The sequence below is a fragment of the Poecilia reticulata genome, linkage group LG8 (genome assembly GCF_000633615.1).
Source record: "Poecilia reticulata strain Guanapo linkage group LG8, Guppy_female_1.0+MT, whole genome shotgun sequence".
Classification (NCBI taxonomy): domain Eukaryota; kingdom Metazoa; phylum Chordata; class Actinopteri; order Cyprinodontiformes; family Poeciliidae; genus Poecilia; species Poecilia reticulata.
Genome location: NC_024338.1, coordinates 16,547,758 through 16,561,312, shown reverse-complemented (window position 1 = coordinate 16,561,312; position 13,555 = coordinate 16,547,758). Strand labels below are relative to the sequence as shown.

The following is a 13,555-nucleotide window of genomic DNA, read 5'->3' as shown; positions in this document are numbered from 1 at the left end:
ATATATAGCTGTCTTTCAAAACATTTTGTAACTAGACTAGCATCAGCTGGGGTTAAGAGGATCCATATTGTGATGACTTCCTAAAGGCGGAGTGTTGGAAAGAGCAGGACTTTCTTAAAGAGACAGAGGCCCAATTTCAAGGCACTAAATCACAAAGTGAAATTTTATATTTGATACTTACAGTATTTTTCTAACAACTGAAAGTAACAGTTACTTGATTGTGCTATAAAATAGCACTATACATCTGGGAAATACGTATCACTGCCCCTTTAATGTCTGTTAGACTTCATCTGATGGCGTCTCAGTGGACACAAATTTGTCTGGTCAACCAATGCAACTCTCCCGTTTTGCTTTAATTATTTACTGCTGTCTAGCTTACAGATCCATCTGACATCAGTAAGTGGGCTAAAAACAACGTGTTTTGGAGCTGATGCCATTTTTCCTGGTTACTGCGACCAGAAATGACCAAAGAAGGTGGAATGTACACAAGCATCACTCCTCCTCCTCGCTGCATTCGACAACGAGGAGAATGTCACATTTAAGATGTCATTTGCTGGAATAGAGCCTCAGATTGTCTATTCAGCCTACTCCATATTACAACAGTTGTCTCAGTCACTTCTGCAGCCCATTCATGGCTAGTTGGACTCATTTCTTCCATTTATTCAGACGCTTTGAAATGGATATTTTCGCTGAAACAATGCAAACAGTCATTGCTTTGACCGAATCTTCTGCGTTTTAATCAGAAACAAGAAAAGCTCTAAAATACAAGCAGATTATTCACCTTTTCCATGAGCCTCACATTAGTTTCACCATTCCTTAGCACAAGTGAAATGATATAATTTGCAATTAAGGGTGCATTCACACTAGCACTGTCTAATCAAACTTTGTTTTACCAGAATATCTGGTTCGTTTGGGGAGGTGTGAATAGGCAATCAAACTCCATTGCGAAACAAAATAGCAAACCCAGGTCTTGGTTCAGTTGAAGTGAACTCTGGCGCGGTCCGAATGGATGTGGATGCAAGTGGACCGGAGATCGCTCCAAAAGCAGGATGTGAACTATAAAACGAATGCGCTAGTCTAGCGCTAGCAGGAGAAATGACTTGTGTTTTTTTCCAAAGACAAACAAGAAATCCTTCAACCATTAGTATCTGACAATTTTTGAAGAAGGAAGTTGTGTACGTCTTCTTATGAGGTTTTTGTGCCATTTCCTTGAGTAGTTCTTGCAGCACCACCACAAGCAAGAAGGTAAACAGGTTTTTTAATAATATGGTTTAGTTTGACACAGTGCAGAGTGAAATGGAACCGCAGCGGCTGAAAATGTAAGATTCTGCAACTTTGGTTGCCAATCGAACCGAGTCTACCGGACTATCAGGTGTGAAAACACCCTTAAGAACTTAAAGTGAGTTATCATGCTGTGTGGGGTTTGTAAAAAGTTTAAGTTGTAACCTTTTCTGCATCCCTACACAAAGCGTTTCAATAAAAAATGAACATGTTTATCCTTGGACATTATACATAAGGCCACATTTAAGTTGAATTTAGAAATGTAACAAGATACAGCTTAGTAAATGAAGACGGAATATAAGGCAGTATTTAGAATCAGATACTCTGCTCATATTTCTAAGGGAACGCAGTTAGAAAGATAGAAATGACAGTCAGCAATGCCCCACAGCTGAATATTTCATTTAGACTAAGCCCAAAGTTGGCACAACACCAGCAACAGACCCACAGCTGCAACAGTCACCGTTCTATTAACAGAATATGGAAAGAAAAAAAGTGGTCCTCAGATGTTTGAACAGTTCAACTCATACGTAAGCTTTCTTGCAATGAGTCACTGTTTGGGATTATTTAACAAACGTGGTGCTGCAAAGCCTTTTAAAATTAATGCAACTTTGAACTGTTATCCCCCTACACATGTGTTCCAGTTTTAGTGTAAATCACTGCCTCTGCTTTTGCTTTAACAACCAACGACACAAGTTGCTGTTGATGGCAGCTGAACGCTGAGCTCGATCCAGCTGGAGGTTGGGAGCTGCAGATGTCATTAACTCGACGGTAATCACAGTTCACACACTTCCAAAACATTCCCAGAGTTGAGGTCAGGATCCTGGCTCAGACTTCCTCCACAAAAAACAACCGGCAAACAAACTCCGCTGTCCCAGTGGCGCTCGCTCACTGGACCTAGGTGGAGGCATGACTGAGAAAGAAAGCATGAAAGAGGAAGCACCAAAGTAACAGAAAAATTAAAAATCTGCATTGTCAATTCAAACTTTTACTTCCAAAACTAACTGCCATTTTCTGTACTTTTTATTTCAATACACCAACTTTCTTTGCAGTGGTGTGCCTTTAACATTCCCTATAAAGAAACTCACTCCTTTTAAGGATTGAGGAGTTCTGTTGAAACTCGGACAAGAGAAGAATCTTCAATCATCCCTTTACCTTCAAAGAATCGCACAGGGAATCCCAAAATTAGGAGTTTTTGTCAAACAAATCCATGATGCGTGTCATTTTGAATTGATAAGTACAGATTTTTTAGATAAATCAACTTCTGTTTAGGGATGAGCTGGTTACCACTACCAGGGTACAAAAATGGAGTGAGTGACAATTTTATTTTTAGAAGTTTTAAACTGCAACATAAAAAACCATTACAGACAGACCATTTTCAACAGGGAGGGCCAAAGTAAGCAACGCTGGATGTCACCTGCACTCCTGATTGCTCGTGGTTCCATCAATCAAAGGTGTATGGAGTGAGAGAGTAAGGCAGAACAAAGAAGAAACTTTTCATGGTCCTCATCATCACTTTGCTGTTAGCATATGTTAGAGTAGATGCAGATTGTGCTTCATTTCCATTTAGCACGTTTGTGCAAATTCCAATTCCGAAAATAAAATTTGCTTAATGGAAACACGCCAATCTCAAAAAGACAAAAGTTTTTGTTGGATGTTTTGTTTTTGTTGTTAGAATCAGGTTGTTTCTCGGCCATATGGAAATAGGTTTATTTCACAAAACTGCAACGAAACACTGTTTTGCTTCATACAAGTAATATGGTTAAAGACGGCCAGAAAATGCGAAAAACACACTTTTTAAAAAAAATAATAACTTACTGCATGAACAGACTTATTCATGTGTGACTTTAATTGTATTTCTTACTTATCGGAAGAATCGCAACTGCGAAATTGTTTTTTCGACACTAGAGGAATATTGACAAAGTTTTGTGCACGTTTGTAATGGAAACACAGCTGTCAAAATAAATGACCAACATGTGGTCAGAGAAGCTGATATTAACCCTCCGGAGCCAAACATGAAAACATTACAACATCCTCAAGTGGTAACTTCAGAGATAATAGTTTCATGAAACTGAATTGTTAACAATTGTAAATAAATATTAGTCTACCACAGAAGTCCAAACATTGCAGGAGTCATTCGTCTCACCAACGTTACCTGTCCCTCTCATTCTTATGAATGTCCAAACCAACGCACATGAACACTTAAACTTTGCGCTCCCTTATTGTGGCCAGAGCCTCCTCCTAGCTCATGGGGATGTGCAGATTAACACACGACAGACCTTGTTAACCCTGGACAAAGAGAGATGCGAATCTTGTACAGTTAGCCTCGGCTGTCCTCTAACTGTGCGGTGACACACAGACAGGGAGAGAGTGAGGAAGGGGAAGAAGAGAGAACAAGGGAGGTATATGTAGCCGTAACAGAGGACTCAGTATGCCCCAGAAAGGAGACAATACCACGGGGAGGCCTCACTCCATCATCCCTCCTATAACAATGGATTATAGAGACAGAAAACGACTACAAAAAGCAGGCCAGACGCAAGTGCTACAGTCTGGCTGAACTCCACCACCTGCAGCGACGAGCAGCAGGGCAGCGCAAAGCTCAACTCTGTGGATATTGATCGCAGTGGAGAAAGTAGGCAGCCAGGCAGGCAAACCCACAGATGGCCAGGACATGGACAGACACAGACAGAGGAAGTGCATTAGTAAGGCAGATTCCTCTGATGCTGTTAGCTCTGTCCCTTGGGAGATAAAGGAGACAGTAATGACAAGGTTTTAGGTGGGGACAAAAGAAGGTTGAGTGGATAAAAACAGACAAGAAGGGATGGTATGGAAAAAAACTCAGCAAGATAAGAAGGTAGACTTGGGATCCAGCAGAGTGACCGAGGCTAATTTGTAACTTGAAGAGCTGCTGGATCATCTCCATAATGGGCTGTCTGCCCACAAACAAGCTCCTCTCTGGGGGTAAATGAGATCAGGCCGGGCCAGGACCAGCTGGTGGCTTGGATCAATGACACCAGACAGAGCGGATTCAGAGATGGAAGAGGTGGGCAGCAGTGGAGCATCTGGACGGAATGGCGGAAACCCGCCCGGGTGGCTCCGGCGTTCCTACCAGATTGCGCAGGGCGGTATGGACACCCACGTGCGGGGTACAAGAAGAAGAACAACTGAGTCCATAAGAGGATTATGTGCTTCTGTTTGAAGTGGAACAAGACACGTTGCAGATGGGATCTGATCTTTCACAAGATGTGAAGCAGGTTGGGCGGTTGATCTGATCCATGCTTTGTGAGCACAGCTGGTCAGAGTGCAAAACGACCTCACCATGTCCAAATGCTACTAGGATAGGCTAACAGCATCCTTAAGTGTGGAGGCTGTTACTGAAGGAAGATGACTTCAAGTTAGCCATTTTCAGCATTGGTTAAGTGTGTAAAAATGACAAAATTGACAAGAGTAGAACTGAGTGATCAAACATATAATCAATATCAACATCAACAATATCAATGTTGATAATGTCACTTAAGTTCAATACAGAATCGCATGGTATAGGAAAAGGAAAAGCTTTAATTGCTCTACCTCTCACAGCCCAACTTAGCGGAATGACATCAACTACTCATTCACTCTGGTAAGAACCTGTTGGTTAACATACGCAGCAGCATTTTCATGTTGCACCCAACAATCACGGCCATACTTCACTCCTTGGAGGTCCGCACTCGATTCAAAGCAGAAGTTCGCCAGACACGTCCGCACAAAGGTCAGATTTTACAACCGCGTACTCATTGGCTCAAAGACTCACACAGGAAACTGTTTGGCATGACATGGTGTTCACATCAAACTGTTTTGATGTGACTGAGTTCATAATCCTGAGTCAACACAACCGGTCGCAAGAATGGGTAGTATGACTGTGCAGAACTAACAGGTGAAAGGTGGCTGCTATGGTGTAGAAGAAACAGAGCTAGGCACCCGGTTAGCTCGTCAAACTCGCAGACTGTGGGAAACGAAGTGAAAATAGAACATGAGTGCAACAGATTAAGAGGAAATTGTGGATAAATATCACATCGCCAGTTTGGGAGTATTTTGGATATGTAGAACAAAAATACTAATCAAAAGTTATTGATATTGACATATGAAATGCTAGTATCGTCTTACATTTTCCAGTCATATCGACCAGCCCTACCTACGTAAAAGGAAACTGTACTTTGTAGATAGGCGTGTTTGCTGTTCATTCAGACTGCTACGACAGAAAGCTAGACTTGGCAGATTCCTTTTCCATTTCAAGAACTTGAAGTTTTGGTAGTTAGTACCAAACTTTTGTGGATACAAAAAAGCAGTATTCTGTCTCAGGACGGCAATTTCTATACACAGAGGAACGACAGCTGCAAAATCTATTGAATCAAAATCAGTATCACAATGTTACTTTGTTACTACTCTATAACATCAATGATGTGTTTATATACACATTTCAGGTGCCAAGTAATTCAGACTCTGGATGCTACTTTGGGTGGAAATTTTCCGCTACTCGTGTCAACACTTGGGGATAGATAAGGAAGATAAGAAACTACATTATTCAAAAAACATGGAGAAACTTTGATTTGCTGCTAGCAAAATCAAGGAACATGGTCTCTGTTGTAAAATAATTATCCTCAATTTTACAGTTAAAAATACATTACAATAACCAGTGTGTCATCTCTATTACAATAGTGTGAAGGGTTGACGTTGGCAGTAACAAAGTAAGGATGAGCTCTATTTTATCTGGGAGCCGAAAGTGATTCAATGGACTCAATAATCACAATCTCAAAGACTGCCCAGCAACAAAAGACTAAGCTCCACAAACGCATTGTGAAGAAAAAGGAAAAAAAAAAGAAATCCAGTCCAGAAGCCTAGCAACTGATCTGTGAACTGTGTTCATTATCTATGCTCCCACCAGGGGAATTTAGATTGTCCAAACACAGCAAATTACTGCAGCTGTTGCCAAACCCAATCTCCAAACTGCACCACCAGTTGCCAACTGCGTGCGTGGACAACTGCGATACCACCGACCGCGGCTACTATCAGAACCAGGAGGACAGACAACAGCGGGGCTTATCTCTGCTTTATCGTCACTTTGCAAATGTAGTGTGGCGCCCAGAGCGGGCTTCCTTGAGGCGCCTATCGCCCGGACAACAGGGGGAAATGCTGCAAAAAAACAAACAAAAAAAACAGACCGTTTCTGTTGGTGTTTAGATAATCTCAAAACAAGAAACTATTGTGTGACTTTAATGGATTAGAAGAGAGCTACAGCAATTTGTAACGATGCCAAGGAGAGCAAGAGCCCTGGGTTAAGGCTGAAAAAAGCTTGATGACCAGAGGCACAAACTCGCCCGTCACAGCGGAGTTCAGAGATGGGGGCGGGGGATTTTATTGTGAGTCACACTCCCACCAACACCAGCCCTTAGGCTAGAGGACCGACGACACATGTGTCTATTAACGCAGCCATCATCTCTCCTCTCAGAGCTGACGCTAGGGGTCAAGAGGGCAGCTTGAGGCTAAATTAGCTATTAGCATTTAAAACGGCCCAAACATCAGATCACATAAATCCATTTTATAAGCGGACCACTTTACAGAACACTGAAAAGCAAGTTAAATACACAAGAGAGTAAAAATTTGCATTCTCAGATGACTGATGAGTCTAATCCAAATAGTCAGACATTAATCACTTGACATAAAGAGCAACTGCTTCCAATCATGTTGAATTCCTTATGCACTGACGACGTTAAATGTCAGATCATAAAGCTCAAGCTCATGTCCAAGCATGATCAGTTCATTACTCTGGATTTTCTTTGACGAGCTAAGAGTTTTTAACCTTTTCCACTGATATTCAGTAAGAAAAGCAGAGACAGAATAGAACAGCATGCGTCTAAAACGCTAGTCAGGAAAAATTTGTGTTGAAAGCAAAGCACTTAGTTTATAAAGCAGGAGACTGAATCTCCCTGAACAGGAACCTGAAGAAAACATCTTTCGGGTCAAATCAACAAGTCATATCAAAACGGAGAGGAAGAAAAGTGAGAGTCTGCAAACGCCTCAGGAAATGCGAGATGTGCATTTACTAGAAGTCCAGTAGCAATGTGTGCTTAGTCCTATATTTCTCTTAAAATATAGCCAGAAAGCTATGAGTGAAGTGTTGGAACATAACATCTAAGGGTGGGAGTTCTTTTCAATCAAATTTGGACATTTTATTGTTTTGAATATTACAATCACAATGAAATTCGGTATCTAACCAGAGCCAAGCAACCGCTTCATATCCCCTCCTTTTTTTAGATATAAAGGTATAAACACACACCTTACAATGAAGACCCATGTAGAATCAATTTCACTGGTAACTTCTAAAACCCCTTTTTAAACCTCACGTTGAAACAGAAAAATTATATCCCAATATTTATATCTTTCCCACACAGATTCCTTGGTCACCTTAATGTGTTTTAGTTTGATTTCCAATAAATCCTTCTACAAACAGAATGCCTCTGGCTTTAATCCACATGCTCCAAATAATAATTTTCCAAATAACTTCATTTCAAAAYGGTGCGCCTTTTAATGGCGGCTAAATTTAATTTCAAATGATTGCATCAAGCTCGGTCCAGCCTTATCCCAGAAGTAGAGTGAGTCAGCCATTCGTTCATCCATCCTGTGGCATGGGGATGTGGTTGGTGGTGTGAGGACGGTGAAGGGAAGGGGGGTGCAGTCTGGCTCACCCCTGACTTAAGAGTGCTGGAGAGCCTCCAAGCCCCAGCATGGGCAGCTCTTAAAAAAACAAAAAAGAGAGAGAAAAAAAAAGCTCATCTTCGTTGCCCTGGGAGGCCATTTATTCAGGATGACATCAACATCATGGTGGATCACCACATATTACTGGCCAATTCAATCGGTCTTCGCCCACGGGGCTTCAGACTATTTATGTTGTTGTCTGCACTGCCGCAAGGGAACAGAACACGGCTGTGGGCCGACCATGAAGACATGAGGATCAACTCTCTTCTTCTAGTAGTTGTTCTACCATAGAAAAAGTCAAATTTCCTTCATACTCAATCATCTGGGCTTGCTTAGATTGATTCACTTTTTTACTTATATCAAAGTACCTGAAAAACATTTTTTAATTATATTATCAGTTCAGACCTCAAAGAAAACCCTGAAACCCTCTTATTTATTTTTAATAATTAAGCTAATCTCATCAAATTTTTCCATATAAATCAGAGATGCACCACTCAGGCTTTTTTTGGCCAATGGCTAATTTCTGGCATGGTATGAGCTCTGACTGGGCTTTTTTGTCTAGTGTAGAAAAGTTTTATGCTCTGAATTTCATCACAGAGAAAAAAAAAACTTTTTTTTTTTTTTTTAGAAATATGTAATCAAATAAATATCATTCAGATAGTTTACATTGTAGAGAATCTTATACAATCAAAACTATAACTCAAAAAAAAAAGAGACGCACCAATCAAGCCTTTATGACCGACACCGAGTTTCCATTTTTGATGAGTCCTGGAAGCCATTTTTTATAAACACAAAAGAAAAATGTGGCGCAAACTCTTTGATGAAAATGTTTTAAATCCAAGAAAAAGAATAAAGAATTACAAAATTTGTACTAAAATGTATCTGATTTTATGTTGTTAGTTGGAACACTTACAGACAGAAAATGATTAAAAAAATTTACACACACATAAAGATTAGAATAAAAGAAAGAAAGAAAGTGGCTCTCAGGCATTTAGTTTGCTGATCACCAATCAAGACTAAACGTTTTCATTCTGATTTATAACCGACTGTTTCGTCCCTATGATTTGTGTGTGAATTGCACTGGTTTGTCTTTTCAAGTCCCTTGGGATGACATTTGTTGTGTTCTTTTGGAATACAACAACAAATTCTTGCTCACTTGCAAAAAAAAAAAAGGTCAGGAACGGGGAACCCCCCTAAAGCCTTAAACCACAATGGCCGATCACTTTTAGAGGGGTTGACATTAATCACCTCTGATTATTTCACAGCTGTGCGCTATTCTATTTAGAGATATTTCAGCTCCACTCTTCCCCCTTCGGCTTCTGAAAAGGTCGTTGCCTTAACATGCTGATGGGAAAATGTTCTATATAGAAAAAAAAAGAGAATTAAGACACTGTCTGTTTATGCATTTTCACACACTGAAAAAGGAGAAAATTTGAAAACTCCTCCCCCCACCCCCCCACCCCAGAGGCGGCTGAAACATCTCTCGCTTCTCACACTACTTTTGCCCATCACAGAACAATGGGAATCCGCGATGAAGGATGGAGGAGGGGAGACAAGAAGAGGGAAAAGAGGGGGCAAAAAAAAAAAAAAAAAAGTTTAGGGTGAAAAGGCGGACAAAATGCTCACAAAAAAGGAAAATATTTTCTACGTAAGGACAAGAAACACGTTAAAGTGATTTAATTGGTTGTACCGGTTTGTATCTAACAGGTCTGCTGGGCAGTTTAGCGACCACGCAGCCTGGCTGCCACCGCCCCACTCGAGTCACATTCACAGAAACGGAGCACCTCACCACACAAAGGCGGCATGACATCCAAAATAAAGCTTATACACATTTTATTTTACGCGTCTAACATAAATATCCATTCAAAAAAAGCAGCAACTGTAATTCAAATACTTTATACGGAGCTCAAATGTAACAGAAACGGCAATGGCGCAGACGTCTTCAACGGTCACCAGACAGGGCGTTAATTTTAAGCCACCGTTGGTTTTATTTACGGGTACTTACTGTCACCGGCTTTAGCACGCTAGCTAAAGCTAAAACAATCTGGGACTTACCGGTTAGCGTAACTGCAAGCTAGCAAAATCCTCTCCAGCTACGCCCAGTCACTGTTAGCCAGTCCGCCGCCTCTCGAGTCAGAAAGCGGGGATGAAATTGTAAGATAAAGCTGGTGTGAGAGTAGGAGGGTACCGGGGGACGGCGAAGTCAAGTCGAACCGAGCCAACGGACAATGAACTTGTGAGTCGCGAGCGCCGTTTTCCCACAAGTGATGCGCGCACCCTTGAAGGAAGAAAGGAGGAGAGTGACGGTTCGCTTCACTTCACTGCACACTCACTCACTCACGATACTGGAGCCGGTTGAACGGAGGGATGGAACAAGCGGAGGAGAGGCTGGTGCATTCGCGTGCTGCTCGGAAATGTTGGCCATGTTGTAGCCGGTGATAGTTTCTTTTTAGTCAAATACCAAATTCTGTGACTCTGCAGGTTCTATATAAATTAATTCTAAGCGGGATTCTCGTTTTACTGGAACTTCATGAATGTTGTACACAGCGGAAACGTGTGTAGGGGGGGAAAAAAACCTTAGCATTATTTTAATAAGCATTTTTTAAATTTATTAGCATAATAATATTTTCACACTGAAAATATTATCATGACCCCATCTTTTGATTGATTTATTCAAAGAGACATCTATATTAAAAGATTTTGGGGGGTTTATCGTATCTAGACAGGAAAGCTGGTTGGGGGAGGGAAGACAACACACTGTTGTTGGCAACATAAACAAACCAATAATTTAACTGGGTTTAGTGAATAGTAAATAGAAAATAAATATGTGACATGTACATCTTCCCAACAGTGATGACTACATCGCCACGGTAGTGACAGAGTCATGCTGTGGGGTGACTGTTGAGGTATCGCATAATAAAACCTCAATAGAACGCGCTGAAGCTTGCGGTTGTAATAAGACGAGACTTGCAGCAATGCGCTGACTCAGCAGGATTGACTATAAATGCATGCCACACTTCTCAGATTTTCATTGGTAAGAAGAAAAAAAGAAAAGGAAAGAAAACGGTTAACAACCGTGCCAGTTTGTGCCTCCAGATCTTAATGTGAACTGAAACTGGAGAATGTGAAACGCTCAACAGGTGTGAATACTTTTTGCAAGCCACCGTACGTGGATACAGTTGTCTCTAAAATGGATAGGACATATAAACAGCAGACCATTTTCTTTTTTGCCCTGTCAAAAGAAAAAGAAAATGTGTCTTTACTACGAGTCCGTGAATGGAGCATTCACCAGACAGAAGCGGCATGGCAAAATTGAAAGAGAGTGAATAGCAGATAGACGAGAAACTCTCTCTCTCTTTTTTTTTTTTCTCCACTGAAAGCAACCAATCCCCTCCAGTCTGGAGGGGAGCTGGAGGGGATTATTCAAATCAAGGATGATGTCACCTCTTTGCGAGTCACCCTACTCTCTCGTCCGAGGTTTTCCCAGTTGTCTGGTGTCCCCCACAACCCCTCCCCCTCCCCCTCCAGGCCCCTAGGGCCCTTTATCTCGACTGTTCAAACTCTTTTCTTCCATTCTCCATGCCCCACTGCACACACACACACACACACATGCACACGCACCTACACACACACACACACAGACACACACACACGGTGAAGCAGGGTTGCGCCGCATGCATCAAGTTGGCTGTATTGTCCACTTTCAGTGCTACTGTCGCAGCGGAACACCCTGAATGCATCTCAAACCTGTTGATTTTTTTGTTGTTGAAATATCATATTAATGTCTTAAAACAGGATGTGTGTCTGTTTGCAAATGTCCACCACGTGCAGCTAAAAATCAAAGCAAAAAAAAAAAGTGAGCTTTCAGACACAAAGACAGCAATGTGCAGAGTGTGCAGATTGTTTTTGTGTGTGTGTGTGTGTGTGTGTGTGTTTTTAGTCCTCTCCCCGTCAGAGTGCAGTGGCACATGGTGTTGAATCATCTCTGCTGAATCTTTTTGTTTCTGCAAAACGCAGCTTTTCGTCAGAGACTGTCTGGGTGGGCACACTGGCTGTCTGCCTGCCTGTCTGCTGCGCTGCATGCTCAGCCCCCAGCAGCCGCCTGCCGTCCCCCGTCTACATGAGCCAGGCTTTTGTGTGCTGCTCTGATCTGGATTTGATGGGTTTTTTTCTTCATGTCATGCCTGTCATCCACTCTTCATTTTCTATCTGAATATGTAAAACGCAGCCAGAGGAAGCTTTGTCTGAAGAGACGTCTTTGCTCACACTTTGGAGGAATTTGCCTCCAGAAAACCTGACGATGCTGAGCATTATTTATCGATTTACCGACGACTTGTGTTCTCTGGTCTTTATTCAGGTTCTAGCCGACCACCGATTACCGATCTTTAAGAAACCACCATTTCAAATGTAAACATATTTTAATTCTCAAACGATAAATGTAAAGATTTCAGATCTCCCGAATATGTTACATTTTAAAGGAGTATTTGAAATCGGTATTATTGACTCTTTCTTGAGATTTACATCGTGTTACGACGTTATTCCGTTAACAAAAACACACCTGGGGTGTTGCTTTCATTTTTCCATGCATGTTTGAGAAATCCTTTAATCTCCCGTGGCAACCATTCAGCTGTGCAAAATGCCTGAGTGGATGTAGCCCCGCCTTCGAGGATCAAATTCCTCCTCTGAGCTGCAGCTTCCACGCTCCTGCCTCACAGAGCAGCTCTCCACCACTCGGTTCCTGCAGACTAGCCAGCAGCAGCTAGCAAACACCTGGAGGAACTGTGAGTCTGCTGAGCTCATTATAGGAGCTACTGCTCAGTGAAACGCTGGTAGTGAAGTTGTGACGACTTCCTGAAGGCGGAGTTTCAGAAAGAGAAGGAGTTTCTTAAAGAGACATAGGCACAATTTCAAGGAGATAAATCACAAAGTGAAATTTCTTAGGTCATATTTGATATATAACATTTTTATAACAACTTAAGGTGACATAATAACTTGATTGTGCTCCAATGACACTATGTGCCTGGAAAACACAATACTGGCCCTTTAAGCATTAATGTAAGGCCCCTGATAGTTTAGGGTTCCTGTAAGCAGTGGCTCAGTTTGCTTGACAAGATTTGTAAAATGTAAATTTTTATGTATACTTTAACAAGGCACTAAATATAGCCAGCTGAACTGTTGTAGAGGTCAAAGGGAAGTCCTCTTTGTGCGTGCGTGCAGGTGTGTGTGCAAGTAATGGAAGCTGAGAGGGAAGAAGGTGTGAACTGGGCCGTTCAGTGCCTGCTCGCTAGAGACTGATGGACATATTGGCACAGGCAACCGGGAACAACAAAGAGAGGAAGGTGGTGTTTTTTTTCTCTCTCTTTTTTTTTTTTTCGCCACACAGGCGGTGGTTATGGCGGCAGTGGAGACAGGAAGGGGCAGGGCACTGTACCCCGGCGCGCAGTTCCCGTGCTATTTATCTCATTGTTGTTTTTTTTCTACATTGCTCGGAGGGGCAGGGCACTGTACCCCGGCGCGCAGTTCCCGTGCTATTTATCTCATTGTT

At 41.8% G+C, this 13,555-nt stretch overlaps 1 long non-coding RNA gene across 1 annotated transcript; it reads right to left on the bottom strand.

The window, feature by feature from the left end:
- Nucleotides 1-7,762: 7,762 nt before the first annotated feature.
- LOC103468890 (uncharacterized) lies at nt 7,763-10,530 on the bottom strand. The gene is made up of 2 exons (XR_534261.2): nt 10,066-10,530; nt 7,763-8,049 (listed from the first exon to the last, which is right to left on the bottom strand). It is a non-coding gene; the product is annotated as an uncharacterized LOC103468890 (long non-coding RNA).
- Nucleotides 10,531-13,555: the final 3,025 nt, after the last annotated feature.